The following is an 8505-nucleotide window of genomic DNA, read 5'->3' on the forward strand; positions in this document are numbered from 1 at the left end:
CCATAGAAATGTCAATCCAAGTTCCTTTTAAGAATAGCACGAAAAAGTGTTCCCAAAGTTCTATTAACAACTTCAATTTGTCCATCCGTTTGAGGATGACAAGTAGTAGAAACCCACAATTTTGTGCCAAGTTTAGCCCATAAATTATTCCAAAAGTAATTTAAAAATTTAACATTGCGACGAGAAACAATAGTGCCTAGGCATGCCATGCAACCTAGCGACTTCTCTAAAGAACAAATCCGCAATGTTTGAAGCATCATCGGTTTCATAACAATCTATAAAATGTGTCATCTTAGAGAATCTATCCACAACTACAAAAATAAAATCCCTCCTCTTCTTAGGCCTAGGCAACCCCAAACTAAAGTCCATAGAAATGTCAATCCAAGTTCTTTTTAAGAATAGTACGCAAAAGTGTTCCCAAAGTTTTATTGACAACTTCAGTTTGTCCATCTGTTTCAGAATGACAAGTAGTAGAAAACAACAATTTTGTGCCAAGTTTAGCCCGTAAATTTTTCCAAAAGTAACTCAAAAATTCAACATTGCGACGAGAAACAATAGTCCTAGGCATGCCATGCAACCTAGCGAATTCTCTAAAGAACAAATCCGCAATGTTTGAAGCATCATCGGTTTCATGAAAAGCAATAAAATGTGTCATCTTAGAGAATCTATCAACAACTACAAAAATAGAATCCCTCCTCTTCTTTCGCCTAGGCAACCCCAAACTAAAGTCCATAGAAATGTCAATCCCAGTTCTTTTTAAGAATAGCACGCAAAAGTGTTCCCAAAGTTTTATTGACAACTTCAGTTTGTCCATCTGTTTGAGAATGACAAGTAGTAGAAAACAACAATTTTGTGCAAATTTTAGCCCATAAATATTCCAAAAGTAACTCAAAAATTTAACATTGAGACGAGAAACAATAGTCCTAGGCATGCCATGCAACCTAGCGACTTCTCTAAAGAACAAATCCGTAATGTCTAAAGCATCATCGGTTTCATGACAAGCTATAAAATGTGCCATCTTAGAGAATCTATCCACAACTACAAAAATAGAATCCCTCCTCTTCTTAGGCCTAGGCAACTCCAAAATAAAGTCCAGAGAAATGTCAATCCAAGTTCTTTTTAAGAATAGCACGCAAAAGTGTTCCCAAAGTTCTATTGACAACTTCAGTTTGTCCATCCGTTTGAGGATGACAAGTAGTAGAAAACAACAATTTTGTGCCAAGTAAAGCCCATAAATTATTCCAAAAGTAACTCCAAAATCTAACATTGCGACGAGAAACAATAGTCCTAGGCATGCCATGCAACCTAGCGACTTCTCTAAAGAACAAATCCGCAATGTTTGAAGCATCATCGGTTTTATGACAAGCTATAAAATGTGCCATCTTAGAGAATCTATCCACAACAACCCCAAAATAAAGTCCATAGAAATGTCAATCCAAGTTATTTTTAAGAATAGCACGCAAAAGTGTTCCCAAAGTTATATTGACAACTTCAGTTTGTCCATCCGTTTGAGGATGACAAGTAGTAGAAAACAACAATTTTGTGCCAAGTTCAGCCCATAAAGTCTTCCAAAAGTAACTCAAGAATTTAACATCGCGACCAGAAACAATAGTCCTAGGCATGCCAAGCAACCTAGCGACTTCTCTAAAGAACAAATATGCAATGTTTGAAGCATCATCGGTTTTATGACAAGCTATAAAATGTGCCATCTTAGAGAATCTATCCACAACAACAAAAATAGAATACATCCCCTTCTTAGTCCTAGGCAACCCCAAAATAAAGTCCATAGAATTGTCAATCCAAGTTCTTTTTAAGAATAGCACGCAAAAGTGTTCCCAAAGTTCTATTGACAACTTCAGTTTGTCCATCCGTTTGAGGATGACAAGTAGTAGAAAACAACAATTTTGTGCCAAGTTTAGCCCATAAATTATTCCAAAAGTAACTCAAAAATTTAACATTGCGACGAGAAACAATAGTCCTAGGCATGCCATGCAACCTAGCGACTAATCTAAAGAACAAATCCGCAATGTTTGAAGCATCATCGGTTTTATGACAAGCTATAAAATGTGCCATCTTAGAGAATCTATCCACAACAACCCCAAAATAAAGTCCATAGAAATGTCAATCCAAGTTCTTTTTAAGAATAGCACGCAAAAGTGTTCCCAAAGTTATATTGACAACTTCAGTTTGTCCATCCGTTTGAGGATGACAAGTAGTAGAAAACAACAATTTTGTGCCAAGTTCAGCCCATAAAGTCTTCCAAAAGTAACTCAAGAATTTAACATCGCGACCAGAAACAATAGTCCTAGGCATGCCAAGCAATCTAGCGACTTCCCTAAAGAACAAATCCGCAATGTTTGAAGCATCATCGGTTTTATGACAAGCTATAAAATGTGCCATCTTAGAGAATCTATCCACAACAACAAAAATAGAATCCCTCCAATTCTTTGTCCTAGGCAACCCCAAAATAAAGTCCATAGAAATGTCAATCCCAGTTCTTTTTAAGAATAGCAAGCAAAAGTGTTCCCCAAGTTTTATTGACAACTTCAGTTTGTCCATCCGTTTGAGAATGACAAGTAGTAGAAAACAACAATTTTGTGTCAAGTTTAGCCCATAAATTATTACAAAAGTAACTCAAAAATCTAACATTGCGACGAGAAACAATAGTCCTAGGCATGCCATGCAACCTAGCGACTTCTCTAAAGAACAAATCCGCAATGTTTGAAGCATCATCGGTTTTATGACAAGCTATAAAATGTGCCATCTTAGAGAATCTATCCACAACAACCCCAAAATAAAGTCCATAGAAATGTCAATCCAAGTTCTTTTTAAGAATAGCACGCAAAAGTGTTCCCAAAGTTATATTGACATCTTCAGTTTGTCCATCCGTTTGAGGATGACAAGTAGTAGAAAACAACAATTTTGCGCCAAGTTCAGCCCATAAAGTATTCCAAAAGTAACTCAAGAATTTAACATCGACACCAGAAACAATAGTCCTAGGCATGCCAAGCAACCTAGCGACTTCTCTAAAGAACTAATCCGCAATTTTTGAAGCATTATCGGTTTTATGACAAGCTATAAAATGTGCCATCTTAGAGAATCTATCCACAACAACAAAAATAGATTCCCTCCCCTTCTTAGTCCTACGCAACCCCAAAATAAAGTCCATAGAATTGTCAATCCAAGTTCTTTTTAAGAATAGCACGCAAAGGTGTTCCCAAAGTTCCATTGACAACTTCAGTTTGTCCATCCGTTTGAGGATGACAAGTAGTAGAAAACAACAATTTTGTGCCAAGTTCAGCCCATAAAGTCTTCCAAAGGTAACTCAAAAATTTAACATTGCGACGAGAAACAATAGTCCTAGGCATGCCATGCAACCTAGCGACTTCTCTAAAGAACAAATCCGTAATGTTTGAAGCATCATCGGTTTCATGACAAGCTATAAAATGTGCCATCTTAGAGAATCTATCCACAACTACAAAAATAGAATCCCTCCTCTTCTAAGGCCTGGGCAACTCCAAAATAAAGTCCAGAGAAATGTCAATCCAAGTTCTTTTTAAGAATAGCACGCAGAAGTGTTCCCAAAGTTCTATTGACAACTTCAGTTTGTCCATCCGTTTGAGGATGACAAGTAGTAGAAAACAACAATTTTGTGCCAAGTTTAGCCCATAAATTATTCCAAAAGTAACTCAAAAATCTAACATTGCGACGAGAAACAATAGTCCTAGGCATGCCACGCAACATAGCGACTTCTCTAAAGAACAAATCCGCAATGTTTGAAGCATCATCGGTTTTATGACAAGCTATAAAATGTGCCATCTTAGAGAATCTATCCACATCAACCCCAAAATAAAGTCCATAGAAATGTCAATCCAAGTTCTTTTTAAGAATAGCACGCAAAAGTGTTCCCAAAGTTATATTGACAACTTCAGTTTGTCCATCCGTTTGAGGATGACAAGTAGTAGAAAACAACAATTTTGTGCCAAGTTCAGCCCATAAAGTCTTCCAAAAGTAACTCAAAAATTTAACATCGCGACCAGAAACAATAGTCCTAGACATGCCAAGCAACCTAGCGACTTCTCTAAAGAACAAATCCGCAATGTTTGAAGCATCATCGGTTTTATGACAAGCTATAAAATGTGCCATCTTAGAGAATCTAACCACAACAACAAAAATAGAATACATCTCCTTCTTAGTCCTAGGCAACCCCAAAATAAAGTCCATAGAAATGTCAATCCAAGTTCTTTTTAAGAATAGCACACAAAAGTGTTCCCAAAGTTCTATTGACAACTTCAGTTTGTCCATCCGTTTGAGGATGACAAGTATTAGAAAACAACAATTTTGTGCAAAGTTCAGCCCATAAAGTCTTCCAAAAGTAACTCAAAAATTTAACATCGCGACCAGAAACAATAGTCCTAGACATGCCAAGCAACCTAGCGACTTCTCTAAAGAACAAATCCGCAATGTTTGAAGTATCATCGGTTTTATGACAAGCTATAAAATGTGCCATCTTAGAGAATCTATCCACAACAACAAAAATAGAATACATCTCCTTCTTAGTCCTAGGCAACCCCAAAATAAAGTCCATAGAAATGTCAATCCAAGTTCTTTTTAAGAATAGCACGCAAAAGTGTTCCCAAAGTTCTATTTACAACTTCAGTTTGTCCATCCGATTGAGGATGACAAGTTGTAGAAAACAACAATTTTGTGCCAAGTTTAGCCCATAAATTATTCCAAAAGTAACTCAAAAATTTAACATTGCGACGAGAAACATTAGTCCTAGGCATGCCATGCAACCTAGCGACTAATCTAAAGAACAAATCCGCAATGTTTGAAGCATCATCGGTTTTATGACAAGCTATAAAATGTGTCATCTTAGAGAATCTATCCACAACAACCCCAAAATAAAGTCCATAGAAATGTCAATCCAAATTCTTTTTAAGAATAGCACGCAAAAGTGTTCCCAAAGTTATATTGACAACTTCTGTTTGTCCATCCGTTTGAGGATGACAAGTAGTAGAAAACAACAATTTTGTGCCAAGTTCAGCCTATAAAGTCTTCCAAAAGTAACTCAAGAATTTAACATCGCGACCAGAAACAATAGTCCTAGGCATGCCAAGCAATCTAGCGACTTCTCTAAAGAACAAATCCGCAATGTTTGAAGCATCATCGGTTTTATGACAAGCTATAAAATGTGCCATCTTAGAGAATCTATCCACAACAACAAAAATAGAATCCCTCCACTTCTTTGTCCTAGGCAACCCCAAAATAAAGTCCATAGAAATGTCAATCCCAGTTCTTTTTAAGAATAGCACGCAAAAGTGTTCCCGAAGTTTTATTGACAACTTCAGTTTGTCCATCTGTTTGAGAATGACAAGTAGTAGAAAACAACAATTTTGTGCCAAGTTTAGCCCATAAATTATTCCAAAAGTAACTCAAAAATTTAACATTGCGACGAGAAACAATAGTCCTAGGCATGCCATGCAACCTAGCGACTTCTCTAAAGAACAAATCCGTAATGTTTGAAGCATCATCGGTTTTATGACAAGCTATAAAATGTGCCATCTTAGAGAATCTATCCACAACAACCCCAAAATAAAGTCCATAGAAATGTCAATCCAAGTTCTTTTTAAGAATAGCACGCAAAAGTGTTCCCAAAGTTATATTGACATCTTCAGTTTGTCCATCCGTTTGAGGATGACAAGTAGTAGAAAACAACAATTTTGTGCCAAGTTCAGCCCATAAAGTATTTTAAAAGTAACTCAAGAATTTAACATCGACACCAGAAACAATAGTCCTAGGCATGCCAAGCAACCTAGCGACTTCTCTAAAGAACAAATCCGCAATTTTTGAAGCATCATCGGTTTTATGACAAGCTATAAAATGTGCCATCTTAGAGAATCTATCCACAACAACAAAAATAGAATCCCTCCCCTTCTTAGTCCTACGCAACCCCAAAATAAAGTCCATAGAATTGTCAATCCAAGTTCTTTTTAAGAATAGCACGCAAAGGTGTTCCCAAAGTTCCATTGACAACTTCAGTTTGTCCATCCGTTTGAGGATGACAAGTAGTAGAAAACAACAATTTTGTGCCAAGTTCAGCCCATAAAGTCTTCCAAAAGTAACTCAAAAATTTAACATTGCGACGAGAAACAATAGTCCTAGGCATGCCATGCAACCTAGCGACTTCTCTAAAGAACAAATCCGTAATGTTTGAAGCATCATCGGTTTCATGACAAGCTATAAAATGTGCCATCTTAGAGAATCTATCCACAACTACAAAAATAGAATCCCTCCTCTTCTAAGGCCTAAGCAACTCCAAAATAAAGTCCAGAGAAATGTCAATCCAAGTTCTTTTTAAGAATAGCACGCAGAAGTGTTCCCAAAGTTCTATTGACAACTTCAGTTTGTCCATCCGTTTGAGGATGACAAGTAGTAGAAAACAACAATTTTGTGCCAAGTTTAGCCCATAAATTATTCCAAAAGTATCTCAAAAATCTAACATTGCGACGAGAAACAATAGTCCTAGGCATGCCACGCAACATAGCGACTTCTCTAAAGAACAAATCCGCAATGTTTGAAGCATCATCGGTTTTATGACAAGCTATAAAATGTGCCATCTTAGAGAATCTATCCACAACAACCACAAAATAAAGTCCATAGAAATGTCAATCCAAGTTCTTTTTAAGAATAGCACGCAAAAGTGTTCCCAAAGTTATATTGACAACTTCAGTTTGTCCATCCGTTTGAGGATGACAAGTAGTAGAAAACAACAATTTTGTGCCAAGTTCAGCCCATAAAGTCTTCCAAAAGTAACTCAAAAATTTAACATCGCGACCAGAAACAATAGTCCTAGACATGCCAAGCAACCTAGCGACTTCTCTAAAGAACAAATCCGCAATGTTTGAAGCATCATCGGTTTTATGACAAGCTATAAAATGTGCCATCTTAGAGAATCTATCCACAACAACAAAAATAGAATACATCCCCTTCTTAGTCCTAGGCAACCCCAAAATAAAGTCCATAGAAATGTCAATCCAAGTTCTTTTTAAGAATAGCACGCAAAAGTGTTCCCAAAGTTCTATTGACAACTTCAGTTTGTCCATCCGTTTGAGGATGACAAGTAGTAGAAAACAACAATTTTGTGCCAAGTTGAGCCCATAAATTATTCCAAAAGTAACTCAAAAATTTAACATGGCGACGAGAAACAATAGTCCTAGGCATGCCATGCAACCTAGCGACTAATCTAAAGAACAAATCCGCAATGTTTGAAGCATCATCGGTTTTATGACAAGCTATAAAATGTGCCATCTTAGAGAATCTATCCACAACAACCCCAAAATAAAGTCCATAGAAATGTCAATCCAAGTTCTTTTTAAGAATAGCACGCAAAAGTGTTCCCAAAGTTATATTGACAACTTCAGTTTGTCCATCCGTTTGAGGATGACAAGTAGTAGAAAACAACAATTTTGTGCCAAGTTCAGCCCATAAAGTCTTCCAAAAGTAACTCAAGAATTTAACATCGCGACCAGAAACAATAGTCCTAGGCATGCCAAGCAATCTAGCGACTTCCCTAAAGAACAAATCCGCAATGTTTGAAGCATCATCGGTTTTATGACAAGCTATAAAATGTGCCATCTTAGAGAATCTATCCACAACAACAAAAATAGAATCCCTCCAATTCTTTGTCCTAGGCAACCCCAAAATAAAGTCCATAGAAATGTCAATCCCAGTTCTTTTTAAGAATAGCACGCAAAAGTGTTCCCAAAGTTTTATTGACAACTTCAGTTTGTCCATCCGTTTGAGGATGACAAGTAGTAGAAAACAACAATTTTGTGTCAAGTTTAGCCCATAAATTATTACAAAAGTAACTCAAAAATCTAACATTGCGACGAGAAACAATAGTCCTAGGCATGCCATGCAACCTAGCGACTTCTCTAAAGAAAAAATCCGCAATGTTTGAAGCATCATCGGTTTTATGACAAGCTATAAAATGTGCCATCTTAGAGAATCTATCCACAACAACCCCAAAATAAAGTCCATAGAAATGTCAATCCAAGTTCTTTTTAAGAATAGCACGCAAAAGTGTTCCCAAAGTTATATTGACATCTTCAGTTTGTCCATCCGTTTGAGGATGACAAGTAGTAGAAAACAACAATTTTGCGCCAAGTTCAGCCCATAAAGTATTCCAAAAGTAACTGAAGAATTTAACATCGACACCAGAAACAATAGTCCTAGGCATGCCAAGCAACCTAGCGACTTCTCTAAAGAACTAATCCGCAATTTTTGAAGCATCATCGGTTTATGACAAGCTATAAAATGTGCCATCTTAGAGAATCTATCCACAACAACAAAAATAGAATCCCTCCCCTTCTTAGTCCTACGCAACCCCAAAATAAAGTCCATAGAATTGTCAATCCAAGTTCTTTTTAAGAATAGCACGCAAAGGTGTTCCCAAAGTTCCATTGACAACTTCAGTTTGTCCATCCGTTTGAGGATGACAAG

This window comes from Primulina eburnea, chromosome 4, assembly GCF_022965805.1.
Source record: "Primulina eburnea isolate SZY01 chromosome 4, ASM2296580v1, whole genome shotgun sequence".
NCBI lineage: Eukaryota > Viridiplantae > Streptophyta > Magnoliopsida > Lamiales > Gesneriaceae > Primulina > Primulina eburnea.